Here is a 16,244-nt window from a genome sequence, read left to right on the forward strand (position 1 = left end):
AAGGAACTGCCGTCACATTACAAACGTTATGAACAAAGCCACTCTACAGCAAAGAAGCACATTACAGGACCAAGGATGGGAGGATTCCAAAGGAATCTAAGAAAAGAAAACGACAGCCACTTGCTCCAAACGTAAGGCAGGGCACTTGAAGTTGAACATGCACATATCAAGAATGCTAACAGTTGGCTTACAAATATAGTATTTTATACGAGCAGCTGTCAGTAGCACAAAGTGTGGTTCTAGGTTGCAGTCAGAGTAGGGTACAAAGGAGATCGAGGACAACATGGTACTTGGAGAAATGGCTTGGAAATGTGTAAGTTACATGTTAAGACTGACATAGTTTTGGCTGAAGGGCGTATATCTAGGCATTTGCAATTACCCGACACTCAGCTCTACCTTTCCACTTTGTAAGGCATGAGCACGGTGGCCGAGTGGTTAAGGCGTTGGACTTAAGATCCAATGGACGTATGTCCGCGTGGGTTCGAACCCCACCCGTGCTAACCTCACTATTTTTAGGTGTGATTATTGAGCGGAAATGTTCACTTCACCTCTTTTTCTCATTGAAATGATCCACTTTACAATTTGTAATGGAGAAAAAATCGGACACTGCTATTGTCAAAATCGTCCTCGTTATATCCTTAGTATTTTACTTATTTTCAAAACCAAAATGTCAAAAAGAATATTCCGAGCGTGCCAGGATTCGAACCTGGAATCTTCTGATCCGTAGTCAGACGCGTTATCCGTTGCGCCACACGCCCACTGAAAGCCCAGGCTACAATACAATGTCTGATCTCTCATTTCCTTTCATTGTTGCACGGCTGCAAGTGCTAAATGTTGCCCAAACATGTTTGCATTGACCGACGTCATTTCATCTAGACGATGACATTCCATGACAAAACAAACAAAAGACTGCTTTGAGTGTGACAGGATTCCACCTTGGAATCGTCTTAAGTAGTTGGACGTCTTATGGCTTGTCAAACGGCTCTTTGCTTTATCACTGGGACTTCTTATTTACCAAGGAACTGCCGTCACATTACAAACGTTATGAACAAAGCCACTCTACAGCAAAGAAGCACATTACAGGACCAAGGATGGGAGGATTCCAAAGGAATCTAAGAAAAGAAAACGACAGCCACTTGCTCCAAACGTAAGGCAGGGCACTTGAAGTTGAACATGCACATATCAAGAATGCTAACAGTTGGCTTACAAATATAGTATTTTATACGAGCAGCTGTCAGTAGCACAAAGTGTGGTTCTAGGTTGCAGTCAGAGTAGGGTACAAAGGAGATCGAGGACAACATGGTACTTGGAGAAATGGCTTGGAAATGTGTAAGTTACATGTTAAGACTGACATAGTTTTGGCTGAAGGGCGTATATCTAGGCATTTGCAATTACCCGACACTCAGCTCTACCTTTCCACTTTGTAAGGCATGAGCACGGTGGCCGAGTGGTTAAGGCGTTGGACTTAAGATCCAATGGACGTATGTCCGCGTGGGTTCGAACCCCACCCGTGCTAACCTCACTATTTTTAGGTGTGATTATTGAGCGGAAATGTTCACTTCACCTCTTTTTCTCATTGAAATGATCCACTTTACAATTTGTAATGGAGAAAAAATCGGACACTGCTATTGTCAAAATCGTCCTCGTTATATCCTTAGTATTTTACTTATTTTCAAAACCAAAATGTCAAAAAGAATATTCCGAGCGTGCCAGGATTCGAACCTGGAATCTTCTGATCCGTAGTCAGACGCGTTATCCGTTGCGCCACACGCCCACTGAAAGCCCAGGCTACAATACAATGTCTGATCTCTCATTTCCTTTCATTGTTGCACGGCTGCAAGTGCTAAATGTTGCCCAAACATGTTTGCATTGACAAAAGTCATTTCATCTAGACGATGACATTCCATGACAAAACAAACAAAAGACTGCTTTGAGTGTGACAGGATTCCACCTTGGAATCGTCTTAAGTAGTTGGACGTCTTATGGCTTGTCAAACGGCTCGTTGCTTTATCACTGGGACTTCTTATTTACCAAGGAACTGCCGTCACATAACAAACGTTATGAACAAAGCCACTCTACAGCAAAGAAGCACATTACAGGACCAAGGATGGGAGGATTCCAAAGGAATCTAAGAAAAGAAAACGACAGCCACTTGCTCCAAACGTAAGGCAGGGCACTTGAAGTTGAACATGCACATATCAAGAATGCTAACAGTTGGCTTACAAATATAGTATTTTATACGAGCAGCTGTCAGTAGCACAAAGTGTGGTTCTAGGTTGCAGTCAGAGTAGGGTACAAAGGAGATCGAGGACAACATGGTACTTGGAGAAATGGCTTGGAAATGTGTAAGTTACATGTTAAGACTGACATAGTTTTGGCTGAAGGGCGTATATCTAGGCATTTGCAATTACCCGACACTCAGCTCTACCTTTCCACTTTGTAAGGCATGAGCACGGTGGCCGAGTGGTTAAGGCGTTGGACTTAAGATCCAATGGACGTATGTCCGCGTGGGTTCGAACCCCACCCGTGCTAACCTCACTATTTTTAGGTGTGATTATTGAGCGGAAATGTTCACTTCACCTCTTTTTCTCATTGAAATGATCCACTTTACAATTTGTAATGGAGAAAAAATCGGACACTGCTATTGTCAAAATCGTCCTCGTTATATCCTTAGTATTTTACTTATTTTCAAAACCAAAATGTCAAAAAGAATATTCCGAGCGTGCCAGGATTCGAACCTGGAATCTTCTGATCCGTAGTCAGACGCGTTATCCGTTGCGCCACACGCCCACTGAAAGCCCAGGCTACAATACAATGTCTGATCTCTCATTTCCTTTCATTGTTGCACGGCTGCAAGTGCTAAATGTTGCCCAAACATGTTTGCATTGACCGACGTCATTTCATCTAGACGATGACATTCCATGACAAAACAAACAAAAGACTGCTTTGAGTGTGACAGGATTCCACCTTGGAATCGTCTTAAGTAGTTGGACGTCTTATGGCTTGTCAAACGGCTCTTTGCTTTATCACTGTGACTTCTTATTTACCAAGGAACTGCCGTCACATAACAAACGTTATGAACAAAGCCACTCTACAGCAAAGAAGCACATTACAGGACCAAGGATGGGAGGATTCCAAAGGAATCTAAGAAAAGAAAACGACAGCCACTTGCTCCAAACGTAAGGCAGGGCACTTGAAGTTGAACATGCACATATCAAGAATGCTAACAGTTGGCTTACAAATATAGTATTTTATACGAGCAGCTGTCAGTAGCACAAAGTGTGGTTCTAGGTTGCAGTCAGAGTAGGGTACAAAGGAGATCGAGGACAACATGGTACTTGGAGAAATGGCTTGGAAATGTGTAAGTTACATGTTAAGACTGACATAGTTTTGGCTGAAGGGCGTATATCTAGGCATTTGCAATTACCCGACACTCAGCTCTACCTTTCCACTTTGTAAGGCATGAGCACGGTGGCCGAGTGGTTAAGGCGTTGGACTTAAGATCCAATGGACGTATGTCCGCGTGGGTTCGAACCCCACCCGTGCTAACCTCACTATTTTTAGGTGTGATTATTGAGCGGAAATGTTCACTTCACCTCTTTTTCTCATTGAAATGATCCACTTTACAATTTGTAATGGAGAAAAAATCGGACACTGCTATTGTCAAAATCGTCCTCGTTATATCCTTAGTATTTTACTTATTTTCAAAACCAAAATGTCAAAAAGAATATTCCGAGCGTGCCAGGATTCGAACCTGGAATCTTCTGATCCGTAGTCAGACGCGTTATCCGTTGCGCCACACGCCCACTGAAAGCCCAGGCTACAATACAATGTCTAATCTCTCATTTCCTTTCATTGTTGCACGGCTGCAAGTGCTAAATGTTGCCCAAACATGTTTGCATTGACAAAAGTCATTTCATCTAGACGATGACATTCCATGACAAAACAAACAAAAGACTGCTTTGAGTGTGACAGGATTCCACCTTGGAATCGTCTTAAGTAGTTGGACGTCTTATGGCTTGTCAAACGGCTCTTTGCTTTATCACTGGGACTTCTTATTTACCAAGGAACTGCCGTCACATAACAAACGTTATGAACAAAGCCACTCTACAGCAAAGAAGCACATTACATTACCAAGGATGGGAGGATTCCAAAGGAATCTAAGAAAAGAAAACGACAGCCACTTGCTCCAAACGTAAGGCAGGGCACTTGAAGTTGAACATGCACATATCAAGAATGCTAACAGTTGGCTTACAAATATAGTATTTTATACGAGCAGCTGTCAGTAGCACAAAGTGTGGTTCTAGGTTGCAGTCAGAGTAGGGTACAAAGGAGATCGAGGACAACATGGTACTTGGAGAAATGGCTTGGAAATGTGTAAGTTACATGTTAAGACTGACATAGTTTTGGCTGAAGGGCGTATATCTAGGCATTTGCAATTACCCGACACTCAGCTCTACCTTTCCACTTTGTAAGGCATGAGCACGGTGGCCGAGTGGTTAAGGCGTTGGACTTAAGATCCAATGGACGTATGTCCGCGTGGATTCAAACCCCACCCGTGCTAACCTCACTATATTTAGGTGTGATTATTGAGCGGAAATGTTCACTTCACCTCTTTTTCTCATTGAAATGATCCACTTTACAATTTGTAATGGAGAAAAAATCGGACACTGCTATTGTCAAAATCGTCCTCGTTATATCCTTAGTATTTTACTTATTTTCAAAACCAAAATGTCAAAAAGAATATTCCGAGCGTGCCAGGATTCGAACCTGGAATCTTCTGATCCGTAGTCAGACGCGTTATCCGTTGCGCCACACGCCCACTGAAAGCCCAGGCTACAATACAATGTCTGATCTCTCATTTCCTTTCATTGTTGCACGGCTGCAAGTGCTAAATGTTGCCCAAACATGTTTGCATTGACCGACGTCATTTCATCTAGACGATGACATTCCATGACAAAACAAACAAAAGACTGCTTTGAGTGTGACAGGATTCCACCTTGGAATCGTCTTAAGTAGTTGGACGTCTTATGGCTTGTCAAACGGCTCTTTGCTTTATCACTGGGACTTCTTATTTACCAAGGAACTGCCGTCACATAACAAACGTTATGAACAAAGCCACTCTACAGCAAAGAAGCACATTACAGGACCAAGGATGGGAGGATTCCAAAGGAATCTAAGAAAAGAAAACGACAGCCACTTGCTCCAAACGTAAGGCAGGGCACTTGAAGTTGAACATGCACATATCAAGAATGCTAACAGTTGGCTTACAAATATAGTATTTTATACGAGCAGCTGTCAGTAGCACAAAGTGTGGTTCTAGGTTGCAGTCAGAGTAGGGTACAAAGGAGATCGAGGACAACATGGTACTTGGAGAAATGGCTTGGAAATGTGTAAGTTACATGTTAAGACTGACATAGTTTTGGCTGAAGGGCGTATATCTAGGCATTTGCAATTACCCGACACTCAGCTCTACCTTTCCACTTTGTAAGGCATGAGCACGGTGGCCGAGTGGTTAAGGCGTTGGACTTAAGATCCAATGGACGTATGTCCGCGTGGGTTCGAACCCCACCCGTGCTAATCTCAATATTTGTAGGTGTGATTATTGAGCGGAAATGTTCACTTCACCTCTTTTTCTCATTGAAATGATCCACTTTACAATTTGTAATGGAGAAAAAATCGGACACTACTATTGTCAAAATCGTCCTCGTTATATCCTTAGTATTTTACTTATTTTCAAAACCAAAATGTCAAAAAGAATATTCCGAGCGTGCCAGGATTCGAATCTGGAATCTTCTGATCCGTAGTCAGACGCGTTATCCGTTGCGCCACACGCCCACTGAAAGCCCAGGCTACAATACAATGTCTGATCTCTCATTTCCTTTCATTGTTGCACGGTTGCAAGTGCTAAATGTTGCCCAAACATGTTTGCATTGACAAAAGTCATTTCATCTAGACGATGACATTCCATGACAAAACAAACAAAAGACTGCTTTGAGTGTGACAGGATTCCACCTTGGAATCGTCTTAAGTAGTTGGACGTCTTATGGCTTGTCAAACGGCTCTTTGCTTTATCACTGGGACTTCTTATTTACCAAGGAACTGCCGTCACATAACAAACGTTATGAACAAAGCCACTCTACAGCAAAGAGGCACATTACAGGACCAAGGATGGGAGGATTCCAAAGGAATCGAAGAGAAGAAAACGACAGCCACTTGCTCCAAACGTAAGGCAGGGCACTTGAAGTTGAACATGCACATATCAAGAATGCTAACAGTTGGCTTACAAATATAGTATTTTATACGAGCAGCTGTCAGTAGCACAAAGTGTGGTTCTAGGTTGCAGTCAGAGTAGGGTACAAAGGAGATCGAGGACAACATGGTACTTGGAGAAATGGCTTGGAAATGTGTAAGTTACATGTTAAGACTGACATAGTTTTGGCTGAAGGGCGTATATCTAGGCATTTGCAATTACCCGACACTCAGCTCTACCTTTCCACTTTGTAAGGCATGAGCACGGTGGCCGAGTGGTTAAGGCGTTGGACTTAAGATCCAATGGACGTATGTCCGCGTGGGTTCGAACCCCACCCGTGCTAATCTCAATATTTGTAGGTGTGATTATTGAGCGGAAATGTTCACTTCACCTCTTTTTCTCATTGAAATGATCCACTTTACAATTTGTAGTGGAGAAAAAATCGGACACTGCTATTGTCAAAATTGTCCTCGTTGTATCCTTAGTATTTTAGTTATTTTCAAAACCAAAATGTCAAAAAGAATATTCCGAGCGTGCCAGGATTCGAATCTGGAATCTTCTGATCCGTAGTCAGACGCGTTATCCGTTGCGCCACACGCCCACTGAAAGCCCAGGCTACAATACAATGTCTGATCTCTCATTTCCTTTCATTGTTGCACGGTTGCAAGTGCTAAATGTTGCCCAAACATGTTTGCATTGACAAAAGTCATTTCATCTAGACGATGACATTCCATGACAAAACAAACAAAAGACTGCTTTGAGTGTGACAGGATTCCACCTTGGAATCGTCTTAAGTAGTTGGACGTCTTATGGCTTGTCAAACGGCTCTTTGCTTTATCACTGGGACTTCTTATTTACCAAGGAACTGCCGTTACATTACAAACGTTATGAACAAAGCCAATCTACAGCAAAGAAGCACATTACAGGACCAAGGATGGGAGGATTCCAAAGGAATCTAAGAAAAGAAAACGACAGCCACTTGCTCCAAACGTAAGGCAGGGCACTTGAAGTTGAACATGCACACATCAAGAATGCTAACAGTTGGCTTACAAATATAGTATTTTATACGAGCAGCTGTCAGTAGCACAAAGTGTGGTTCTAGGTTGCAGTCAGAGTAGGGTACAAAGGAGATCGAGGACAACATGGTACTTGGAGAAATGGCTTGGAAATGTGTAAGTTACGTGTTAAGACTGACATAGTTTTGGCTGAAGGGCGTATATCTAGGCATTTGCAATTACCCGACACTCAGCTCTACCTTTCCACTTTGTAAGGCATGAGCACGGTGGCCGAGTGGTTAAGGCGTTGGACTTAAGATCCAATGGACGTATGTCCGCGTGGGTTCGAACCCCACCCGTGCTAATCTCAATATTTGTAGGTGTGATTATTCAGCGGAAATGTTCACTTCACCTCTTTTTCTCATTGAAATGATCCACTTTACAATTTGTAATGGAGAAAAAATCGGACACTGCTATTGTCAAAATCGTCCTCGTTATATCCTTAGTATTTTACTTATTTTCAAAACCAAAATGTCAAAAAGAATATTCCGAGCGTGCCAGGATTCGAATCTGGAATCTTCTGATCCGTAGTCAGACGCGTTATCCGTTGCGCCACACGCCCACTGAAAGCCCAGGCTACAATACAATGTCTGATCTCTCATTTCCTTTCATTGTTGCACGGTTGCAAGTGCTAAATGTTGCCCAAACATGTTTGCATTGACAAAAGTCATTTCATCTAGACGATGACATTCCATGACAAAACAAACAAAAGACTGCTTTGAGTGTGACAGGATTCCACCTTGGAATCGTCTTAAGTAGTTGGACGTCTTATGGCTTGTCAAACGGCTCTTTGCTTTATCACTGGGACTTCTTATTTACCAAGGAACTGCCGTCACATAACAAACGTTATGAACAAAGCCACTCTACAGCAAAGAGGCACATTACAGGACCAAGGATGGGAGGATTCCAAAGGAATCGAAGAGAAGAAAACGACAGCCACTTGCTCCAAACGTAAGGCAGGGCACTTGAAGTTGAACATGCACATATCAAGAATGCTAACAGTTGGCTTACAAATATAGTATTTTATACGAGCAGCTGTCAGTAGCACAAAGTGTGGTTCTAGGTTGCAGTCAGAGTAGGGTACAAAGGAGATCGAGGACAACATGGTACTTGGAGAAATGGCTTGGAAATGTGTAAGTTACATGTTAAGACTGACATAGTTTTGGCTGAAGGGCGTATATCTAGGCATTTGCAATTACCCGACACTCAGCTCTACCTTTCCACTTTGTAAGGCATGAGCACGGTGGCCGAGTGGTTAAGGCGTTGGACTTAAGATCCAATGGACGTATGTCCGCGTGGGTTCGAACCCCACCCGTGCTAATCTCAATATTTGTAGGTGTGATTATTGAGCGGAAATGTTCACTTCACCTCTTTTTCTCATTGAAATGATCCACTTTACAATTTGTAGTGGAGAAAAAATCGGACACTGCTATTGTCAAAATTGTCCTCGTTATCTCCTTAGTATTTTAGTTATTTTCAAAACCAAAATGTCAAAAAGAATATTCCGAGCGTGCCAGGATTCGAATCTGGAATCTTCTGATCCGTAGTCAGACGCGTTATCCGTTGCGCCACACGCCCACTGAAAGCCCAGGCTACAATACAATGTCTGATCTCTCATTTCCTTTCATTGTTGCACGGCTGCAAGTGCTAAATGTTGCCCAAACATGTTTGCATTGACAAAAGTCATTTCATCTAGACGATGACATTCCATGACAAAACAAACAAAAGACTGCTTTGAGTGTGACAGGATTCCACCTTGGAATCGTCTTAAGTAGTTGGACGTCTTATGGCTTGTCAAACGGCTCTTTGCTTTATCACTGGGACTTCTTATTTACCAAGGAACTGCCGTCACATTACAAACGTTATGAACAAAGCCACTCTACAGCAAAGAAGCACATTACAGGACCAAGGATGGGAGGATTCCAAAGGAATCTAAGAAAAGAAAACGACAGCCACTTGCTCCAAACGTAAGGCAGGGCACTTGAAGTTGAACATGCACATATCAAGAATGCTAACAGTTGGCTTACAAATATAGTATTTTATACGAGCAGCTGTCAGTAGCACAAAGTGTGGTTCTAGGTTGCAGTCAGAGTAGGGTACAAAGGAGATCGAGGACAACATGGTACTTGGAGAAATGGCTTGGAAATGTGTAAGTTACATGTTAAGACTGACATAGTTTTGGCTGAAGGGCGTATATCTAGGCATTTGCAATTACCCGACACTCAGCTCTACCTTTCCACTTTGTAAGGCATGAGCACGGTGGCCGAGTGGTTAAGGCGTTGGACTTAAGATCCAATGGACGTATGTCCGCGTGGGTTCGAACCCCACCCGTGCTAATCTCAATATTTGTAGGTGTGATTATTGAGCGGAAATGTTCACTTCACCTCTTTTTCTCATTGAAATGATCCACTTTACAATTTGTAGTGGAGAAAAAATCGGACACTGCTATTGTCAAAATTGTCCTCGTTATCTCCTTAGTATTTTAGTTATTTTCAAAACCAAAATGTCAAAAAGAATATTCCGAGCGTGCCAGGATTCGAATCTGGAATCTTCTGATCCGTAGTCAGACGCGTTATCCGTTGCGCCACACGCCCACTGAAAGCCCAGGCTACAATACAATGTCTGATCTCTCATTTCCTTTCATTGTTGCACGGCTGCAAGTGCTAAATGTTGCCCAAACATGTTTGCATTGACAAAAGTCATTTCATCTAGACGATGACATTCCATGACAAAACAAACAAAAGACTGCTTTGAGTGTGACAGGATTCCACCTTGGAATCGTCTTAAGTAGTTGGACGTCTTATGGCTTGTCAAACGGCTCTTTGCTTTATCACTGGGACTTCTTATTTACCAAGGAACTGCCGTCACATTACAAACGTTATGAACAAAGCCACTCTACAGCAAAGAAGCACATTACAGGACCAAGGATGGGAGGATTCCAAAGGAATCTAAGAAAAGAAAACGACAGCCACTTGCTCCAAACGTAAGGCAGGGCACTTGAAGTTGAACATGCACATATCAAGAATGCTAACAGTTGGCTTACAAATATAGTATTTTATACGAGCAGCTGTCAGTAGCACAAAGTGTGGTTCTAGGTTGCAGTCAGAGTAGGGTACAAAGGAGATCGAGGACAACATGGTACTTGGAGAAATGGCTTGGAAATGTGTAAGTTACGTGTTAAGACTGACATAGTTTTGGCTGAAGGGCGTATATCTAGGCATTTGCAATTACCCGACACTCAGCTCTACCTTTCCACTTTGTAAGGCATGAGCACGGTGGCCGAGTGGTTAAGGCGTTGGACTTAAGATCCAATGGACGTATGTCCGCGTGGGTTCGAACCCCACCCGTGCTAATCTCAATATTTGTAGGTGTGATTATTGAGCGGAAATGTTCACTTCACCTCTTTTTCTCATTGAAATGATCCACTTTACAATTTGTAATGGAGAAAAAATCGGACACTGCTATTGTCAAAATCGTCCTCGTTATATCCTTAGTATTTTACTTATTTTCAAAACCAAAATGTCAAAAAGAATATTCCGAGCGTGCCAGGATTCGAATCTGGAATCTTCTGATCCGTAGTCAGACGCGTTATCCGTTGCGCCACACGCCCACTGAAAGCCCAGGCTACAATACAATGTCTGATCTCTCATTTCCTTTCATTGTTGCACGGTTGCAAGTGCTAAATGTTGCCCAAACATGTTTGCATTGACCGACGTCATTTCATCTAGACGATGACATTCCATGACAAAACAAACAAAAGACTGCTTTGAGTGTGACAGGATTCCACCTTGGAATCGTCTTAAGTAGTTGGACGTCTTATGGCTTGTCAAACGGCTCTTTGCTTTATCACTGGGACTTCTTATTTACCAAGGAACTGCCGTCACATAACAAACGTTATGAACAAAGCCACTCTACAGCAAAGAGGCACATTACAGGACCAAGGATGGGAGGATTCCAAAGGAATCGAAGAGAAGAAAACGACAGCCACTTGCTCCAAACGTAAGGCAGGGCACTTGAAGTTGAACATGCACATATCAAGAATGCTAACAGTTGGCTTACAAATATAGTATTTTATACGAGCAGCTGTCAGTAGCACAAAGTGTGGTTCTAGGTTGCAGTCAGAGTAGGGTACAAAGGAGATCGAGGACAACATGGTACTTGGAGAAATGGCTTGGAAATGTGTAAGTTACATGTTAAGACTGACATAGTTTTGGCTGAAGGGCGTATATCTAGGCATTTGCAATTACCCGACACTCAGCTCTACCTTTCCACTTTGTAAGGCATGAGCACGGTGGCCGAGTGGTTAAGGCGTTGGACTTAAGATCCAATGGACGTATGTCCGCGTGGGTTCGAACCCCACCCGTGCTAATCTCAATATTTGTAGGTGTGATTATTGAGCGGAAATGTTCACTTCACCTCTTTTTCTCATTGAAATGATCCACTTTACAATTTGTAGTGGAGAAAAAATCGGACACTGCTATTGTCAAAATTGTCCTCGTTATCTCCTTAGTATTTTAGTTATTTTCAAAACCAAAATGTCAAAAAGAATATTCCGAGCGTGCCAGGATTCGAATCTGGAATCTTCTGATCCGTAGTCAGACGCGTTATCCGTTGCGCCACACGCCCACTGAAAGCCCAGGCTACAATACAATGTCTGATCTCTCATTTCCTTTCATTGTTGCACGGCTGCAAGTGCTAAATGTTGCCCAAACATGTTTGCATTGACAAAAGTCATTTCATCTAGACGATGACATTCCATGACAAAACAAACAAAAGACTGCTTTGAGTGTGACAGGATTCCACCTTGGAATCGTCTTAAGTAGTTGGACGTCTTATGGCTTGTCAAACGGCTCTTTGCTTTATCACTGGGACTTCTTATTTACCAAGGAACTGCCGTCACATTACAAACGTTATGAACAAAGCCACTCTACAGCAAAGAAGCACATTACAGGACCAAGGATGGGAGGATTCCAAAGGAATCTAAGAAAAGAAAACGACAGCCACTTGCTCCAAACGTAAGGCAGGGCACTTGAAGTTGAACATGCACACATCAAGAATGCTAACAGTTGGCTTACAAATATAGTATTTTATACGAGCAGCTGTCAGTAGCACAAAGTGTGGTTCTAGGTTGCAGTCAGAGTAGGGTACAAAGGAGATCGAGGACAACATGGTACTTGGAGAAATGGCTTGGAAATGTGTAAGTTACGTGTTAAGACTGACATAGTTTTGGCTGAAGGGCGTATATCTAGGCATTTGCAATTACCCGACACTCAGCTCTACCTTTCCACTTTGTAAGGCATGAGCACGGTGGCCGAGTGGTTAAGGCGTTGGACTTAAGATCCAATGGACGTATGTCCGCGTGGGTTCGAACCCCACCCGTGCTAATCTCAATATTTGTAGGTGTGATTATTGAGCGGAAATGTTCACTTCACCTCTTTTTCTCATTGAAATGATCCACTTTACAATTTGTAATGGAGAAAAAATCGGACACTGCTATTGTCAAAATCGTCCTCGTTATATCCTTAGTATTTTTCTTATTTTCAAAACGAAAATGTCAAAAAGAATATTCCGAGCGTGCCAGGATTCGAATCTGGAATCTTCTGATCCGTAGTCAGACGCGTTATCCGTTGCGCCACACGCCCACTGAAAGCCCAGGCTACAATACAATGTCTGATCTCTCATTTCCTTTCATTGTTGCACGGTTGCAAGTGCTAAATGTTGCCCAAACATGTTTGCATTGACAAAAGTCATTTCATCTAGACGATGACATTCCATGACAAAACAAACAAAAGACTGCTTTGAGTGTGACAGGATTCCACCTTGGAATCGTCTTAAGTAGTTGGACGTCTTATGGCTTGTCAAACGGCTCGTTGCTTTATCACTGGGACTTCTTATTTACCAAGGAACTGCCGTCACATAACAAACGTTATGAACAAAGCCACTCTACAGCAAAGAGGCACATTACAGGACCAAGGATGGGAGGATTCCAAAGGAATCGAAGAGAAGAAAACGACAGCCACGTGCTCCAAACGTAAGGCAGGGCACTTGAAGTTGAACATGCACATATCAAGAATGCTAACAGTTGGCTTACAAATATAGTATTTTATACGAGCAGCTGTCAGTAGCACAAAGTGTGGTTCTAGGTTGCAGTCAGAGTAGGGTACAAAGGAGATCGAGGACAACATGGTACTTGGAGAAATGGCTTGGAAATGTGTAAGTTACGTGTTAAGACTGACATAGTTTTGGCTGAAGGGCGTATATCTAGGCATTTGCAATTACCCGACACTCAGCTCTACCTTTCCACTTTGTAAGGCATGAGCACGGTGGCCGAGTGGTTAAGGCGTTGGACTTAAGATCCAATGGACGTATGTCCGCGTGGGTTCGAACCCCACCCGTGCTAATCTCAATATTTGTAGGTGTGATTATTGAGCGGAAATGTTCACTTCACCTCTTTTTCTCATTGAAATGATCCACTTTACAATTTGTAATGGAGAAAAAATCGGACACTGCTATTGTCAAAATCGTCCTCGTTATATCCTTAGTATTTTACTTATTTTCAAAACCAAAATGTCAAAAAGAATATTCCGAGCGTGCCAGGATTCGAATCTGGAATCTTCTGATCCGTAGTCAGACGCGTTATCCGTTGCGCCACACGCCCACTGAAAGCCCAGGCTACAATACAATGTCTGATCTCTCATTTCCTTTCATTGTTGCACGGTTGCAAGTGCTAAATGTTGCCCAAACATGTTTGCATTGACAAAAGTCATTTCATCTAGACGATGACATTCCATGACAAAACAAACAAAAGACTGCTTTGAGTGTGACAGGATTCCACCTTGGAATCGTCTTAAGTAGTTGGACGTCTTATGGCTTGTCAAACGGCTCTTTGCTTTATCACTGGGACTTCTTATTTACCAAGGAACTGCCGTCACATTACAAACGTTATGAACAAAGCCACTCTACAGCAAAGAGGCACATTACAGGACCAAGGATGGGAGGATTCCAAAGGAATCGAAGAGAAGAAAACGACAGCCACTTGCTCCAAACGTAAGGCAGGGCACTTGAAGTTGAACATGCACATATCAAGAATGCTAACAGTTGGCTTACAAATATAGTATTTTATACGAGCAGCTGTCAGTAGCACAAAGTGTGGTTCTAGGTTGCAGTCAGAGTAGGGTACAAAGGAGATCGAGGACAACATGGTACTTGGAGAAATGGCTTGGAAATGTGTAAGTTACGTGTTAAGACTGACATAGTTTTGGCTGAAGGGCGTATATCTAGGCATTTGCAATTACCCGACACTCAGCTCTACCTTTCCACTTTGTAAGGCATGAGCACGGTGGCCGAGTGGTTAAGGCGTTGGACTTAAGATCCAATGGACGTATGTCCGCGTGGGTTCGAACCCCACCCGTGCTAATCTCAATATTTGTAGGTGTGATTATTGAGCGGAAATGTTCACTTCACCTCTTTTTCTCATTGAAATGATCCACTTTACAATTTGTAATGGAGAAAAAATCGGACACTGCTATTGTCAAAATCGTCCTCGTTATATCCTTAGTATTTTACTTATTTTCAAAACCAAAATGTCAAAAAGAATATTCCGAGCGTGCCAGGATTCGAATCTGGAATCTTCTGATCCGTAGTCAGACGCGTTATCCGTTGCGCCACACGCCCACTGAAAGCCCAGGCTACAATACAATGTCTGATCTCTCATTTCCTTTCATTGTTGCACGGTTGCAAGTGCTAAATGTTGCCCAAACATGTTTGCATTGACCGACGTCATTTCATCTAGACGATGACATTCCATGACAAAACAAACAAAAGACTGCTTTGAGTGTGACAGGATTCCACCTTGGAATCGTCTTAAGTAGTTGGACGTCTTATGGCTTGTCAAACGGCTCTTTGCTTTATCACTGGGACTTCTTATTTACCAAGGAACTGCCGTCACATAACAAACGTTATGAACAAAGCCACTCTACAGCAAAGAGGCACATTACAGGACCAAGGATGGGAGGATTCCAAAGGAATCGAAGAGAAGAAAACGACAGCCACTTGCTCCAAACGTAAGGCAGGGCACTTGAAGTTGAACATGCACATATCAAGAATGCTAACAGTTGGCTTACAAATATAGTATTTTATACGAGCAGCTGTCAGTAGCACAAAGTGTGGTTCTAGGTTGCAGTCAGAGTAGGGTACAAAGGAGATCGAGGACAACATGGTACTTGGAGAAATGGCTTGGAAATGTGTAAGTTACGTGTTAAGACTGACATAGTTTTGGCTGAAGGGCGTATATCTAGGCATTTGCAATTACCCGACACTCAGCTCTACCTTTCCACTTTGTAAGGCATGAGCACGGTGGCCGAGTGGTTAAGGCGTTGGACTTAAGATCCAATGGACGTATGTCCGCGTGGGTTCGAACCCCACCCGTGCTAATCTCAATATTTGTAGGTGTGATTATTGAGCGGAAATGTTCACTTCACCTCTTTTTCTCATTGAAATGATCCACTTTACAATTTGTAATGGAGAAAAAATCGGACACTGCTATTGTCAAAATCGTCCTCGTTATATCCTTAGTATTTTACTTATTTTCAAAACCAAAATGTCAAAAAGAATATTCCGAGCGTGCCAGGATTCGAACCTGGAATCTTCTGATCCGTAGTCAGACGCGTTATCCGTTGCGCCACACGCCCACTGAAAGCCCAGACTACAATACAATGTCTGATCTCTCATTTCCTTTCATTGTTGCACGGTTGCAAGTGCTAAATGTTGCCCAAACATGTTTGCATTGACCGACGTCATTTCATCTAGACGATGACATTCCATGACAAAACAAACAAAAGACTGCTTTGAGTGTGACAGGATTCCACCTTGGAATCGTCTTAAGTAGTTGGACGTCTTATGGCTTGTCAAACGGCTCTTTGCTTTATCACTGGGAC

General features: G+C 42.7%; 32 non-coding genes across 32 annotated transcripts; 16 read left to right on the plus strand and 16 right to left on the minus strand.

Moving 5' to 3' along the window:
• The first annotated feature begins 417 nt into the window (after positions 1–417).
• Positions 418–500, plus strand: Trnal-uaa (transfer RNA leucine (anticodon UAA)). The gene has a single exon. It is a non-coding gene; the product is annotated as a tRNA-Leu (tRNA).
• A 185-nt stretch (positions 501–685) lies between these two features.
• Positions 686–758, minus strand: Trnar-acg (transfer RNA arginine (anticodon ACG)). Its single transcript has one exon. It is a non-coding gene; the product is annotated as a tRNA-Arg (tRNA).
• A 675-nt stretch (positions 759–1,433) lies between these two features.
• On the plus strand, positions 1,434–1,516 carry Trnal-uaa (transfer RNA leucine (anticodon UAA)). Its single transcript has one exon. It is a non-coding gene; the product is annotated as a tRNA-Leu (tRNA).
• Positions 1,517–1,701: 185 nt separating this feature from the next.
• Positions 1,702–1,774, minus strand: Trnar-acg (transfer RNA arginine (anticodon ACG)). Its single transcript has one exon. It is a non-coding gene; the product is annotated as a tRNA-Arg (tRNA).
• A 675-nt stretch (positions 1,775–2,449) lies between these two features.
• On the plus strand, positions 2,450–2,532 carry Trnal-uaa (transfer RNA leucine (anticodon UAA)). Its single transcript has one exon. It is a non-coding gene; the product is annotated as a tRNA-Leu (tRNA).
• Positions 2,533–2,717: 185 nt separating this feature from the next.
• On the minus strand, positions 2,718–2,790 carry Trnar-acg (transfer RNA arginine (anticodon ACG)). The gene has a single exon. It is a non-coding gene; the product is annotated as a tRNA-Arg (tRNA).
• A 675-nt stretch (positions 2,791–3,465) lies between these two features.
• Trnal-uaa (transfer RNA leucine (anticodon UAA)) lies at positions 3,466–3,548 on the plus strand. Its single transcript has one exon. It is a non-coding gene; the product is annotated as a tRNA-Leu (tRNA).
• A 185-nt stretch (positions 3,549–3,733) lies between these two features.
• Trnar-acg (transfer RNA arginine (anticodon ACG)) lies at positions 3,734–3,806 on the minus strand. Its single transcript has one exon. It is a non-coding gene; the product is annotated as a tRNA-Arg (tRNA).
• Positions 3,807–4,481: 675 nt separating this feature from the next.
• Positions 4,482–4,564, plus strand: Trnal-uaa (transfer RNA leucine (anticodon UAA)). The gene has a single exon. It is a non-coding gene; the product is annotated as a tRNA-Leu (tRNA).
• A 185-nt stretch (positions 4,565–4,749) lies between these two features.
• On the minus strand, positions 4,750–4,822 carry Trnar-acg (transfer RNA arginine (anticodon ACG)). The gene has a single exon. It is a non-coding gene; the product is annotated as a tRNA-Arg (tRNA).
• A 675-nt stretch (positions 4,823–5,497) lies between these two features.
• Positions 5,498–5,580, plus strand: Trnal-uaa (transfer RNA leucine (anticodon UAA)). Its single transcript has one exon. It is a non-coding gene; the product is annotated as a tRNA-Leu (tRNA).
• A 185-nt stretch (positions 5,581–5,765) lies between these two features.
• Positions 5,766–5,838, minus strand: Trnar-acg (transfer RNA arginine (anticodon ACG)). The gene has a single exon. It is a non-coding gene; the product is annotated as a tRNA-Arg (tRNA).
• Positions 5,839–6,513: 675 nt separating this feature from the next.
• Positions 6,514–6,596, plus strand: Trnal-uaa (transfer RNA leucine (anticodon UAA)). Its single transcript has one exon. It is a non-coding gene; the product is annotated as a tRNA-Leu (tRNA).
• Positions 6,597–6,781: 185 nt separating this feature from the next.
• Trnar-acg (transfer RNA arginine (anticodon ACG)) lies at positions 6,782–6,854 on the minus strand. The gene has a single exon. It is a non-coding gene; the product is annotated as a tRNA-Arg (tRNA).
• A 675-nt stretch (positions 6,855–7,529) lies between these two features.
• Trnal-uaa (transfer RNA leucine (anticodon UAA)) lies at positions 7,530–7,612 on the plus strand. Its single transcript has one exon. It is a non-coding gene; the product is annotated as a tRNA-Leu (tRNA).
• A 185-nt stretch (positions 7,613–7,797) lies between these two features.
• On the minus strand, positions 7,798–7,870 carry Trnar-acg (transfer RNA arginine (anticodon ACG)). The gene has a single exon. It is a non-coding gene; the product is annotated as a tRNA-Arg (tRNA).
• A 675-nt stretch (positions 7,871–8,545) lies between these two features.
• On the plus strand, positions 8,546–8,628 carry Trnal-uaa (transfer RNA leucine (anticodon UAA)). The gene has a single exon. It is a non-coding gene; the product is annotated as a tRNA-Leu (tRNA).
• Positions 8,629–8,813: 185 nt separating this feature from the next.
• Positions 8,814–8,886, minus strand: Trnar-acg (transfer RNA arginine (anticodon ACG)). Its single transcript has one exon. It is a non-coding gene; the product is annotated as a tRNA-Arg (tRNA).
• Positions 8,887–9,561: 675 nt separating this feature from the next.
• On the plus strand, positions 9,562–9,644 carry Trnal-uaa (transfer RNA leucine (anticodon UAA)). Its single transcript has one exon. It is a non-coding gene; the product is annotated as a tRNA-Leu (tRNA).
• Positions 9,645–9,829: 185 nt separating this feature from the next.
• Positions 9,830–9,902, minus strand: Trnar-acg (transfer RNA arginine (anticodon ACG)). Its single transcript has one exon. It is a non-coding gene; the product is annotated as a tRNA-Arg (tRNA).
• Positions 9,903–10,577: 675 nt separating this feature from the next.
• On the plus strand, positions 10,578–10,660 carry Trnal-uaa (transfer RNA leucine (anticodon UAA)). The gene has a single exon. It is a non-coding gene; the product is annotated as a tRNA-Leu (tRNA).
• A 185-nt stretch (positions 10,661–10,845) lies between these two features.
• Trnar-acg (transfer RNA arginine (anticodon ACG)) lies at positions 10,846–10,918 on the minus strand. Its single transcript has one exon. It is a non-coding gene; the product is annotated as a tRNA-Arg (tRNA).
• A 675-nt stretch (positions 10,919–11,593) lies between these two features.
• On the plus strand, positions 11,594–11,676 carry Trnal-uaa (transfer RNA leucine (anticodon UAA)). The gene has a single exon. It is a non-coding gene; the product is annotated as a tRNA-Leu (tRNA).
• Positions 11,677–11,861: 185 nt separating this feature from the next.
• Trnar-acg (transfer RNA arginine (anticodon ACG)) lies at positions 11,862–11,934 on the minus strand. Its single transcript has one exon. It is a non-coding gene; the product is annotated as a tRNA-Arg (tRNA).
• Positions 11,935–12,609: 675 nt separating this feature from the next.
• Positions 12,610–12,692, plus strand: Trnal-uaa (transfer RNA leucine (anticodon UAA)). Its single transcript has one exon. It is a non-coding gene; the product is annotated as a tRNA-Leu (tRNA).
• Positions 12,693–12,877: 185 nt separating this feature from the next.
• Trnar-acg (transfer RNA arginine (anticodon ACG)) lies at positions 12,878–12,950 on the minus strand. The gene has a single exon. It is a non-coding gene; the product is annotated as a tRNA-Arg (tRNA).
• A 675-nt stretch (positions 12,951–13,625) lies between these two features.
• Trnal-uaa (transfer RNA leucine (anticodon UAA)) lies at positions 13,626–13,708 on the plus strand. Its single transcript has one exon. It is a non-coding gene; the product is annotated as a tRNA-Leu (tRNA).
• Positions 13,709–13,893: 185 nt separating this feature from the next.
• Positions 13,894–13,966, minus strand: Trnar-acg (transfer RNA arginine (anticodon ACG)). The gene has a single exon. It is a non-coding gene; the product is annotated as a tRNA-Arg (tRNA).
• A 675-nt stretch (positions 13,967–14,641) lies between these two features.
• Positions 14,642–14,724, plus strand: Trnal-uaa (transfer RNA leucine (anticodon UAA)). The gene has a single exon. It is a non-coding gene; the product is annotated as a tRNA-Leu (tRNA).
• A 185-nt stretch (positions 14,725–14,909) lies between these two features.
• Trnar-acg (transfer RNA arginine (anticodon ACG)) lies at positions 14,910–14,982 on the minus strand. The gene has a single exon. It is a non-coding gene; the product is annotated as a tRNA-Arg (tRNA).
• A 675-nt stretch (positions 14,983–15,657) lies between these two features.
• On the plus strand, positions 15,658–15,740 carry Trnal-uaa (transfer RNA leucine (anticodon UAA)). The gene has a single exon. It is a non-coding gene; the product is annotated as a tRNA-Leu (tRNA).
• A 185-nt stretch (positions 15,741–15,925) lies between these two features.
• On the minus strand, positions 15,926–15,998 carry Trnar-acg (transfer RNA arginine (anticodon ACG)). Its single transcript has one exon. It is a non-coding gene; the product is annotated as a tRNA-Arg (tRNA).
• Between the last annotated feature and the right edge of the window lie 246 nt (positions 15,999–16,244).

The sequence above is a fragment of the Haliotis asinina genome, chromosome 11 (assembly GCF_037392515.1).
Source record: "Haliotis asinina isolate JCU_RB_2024 chromosome 11, JCU_Hal_asi_v2, whole genome shotgun sequence".
Lineage (NCBI taxonomy): Eukaryota > Metazoa > Mollusca > Gastropoda > Lepetellida > Haliotidae > Haliotis > Haliotis asinina.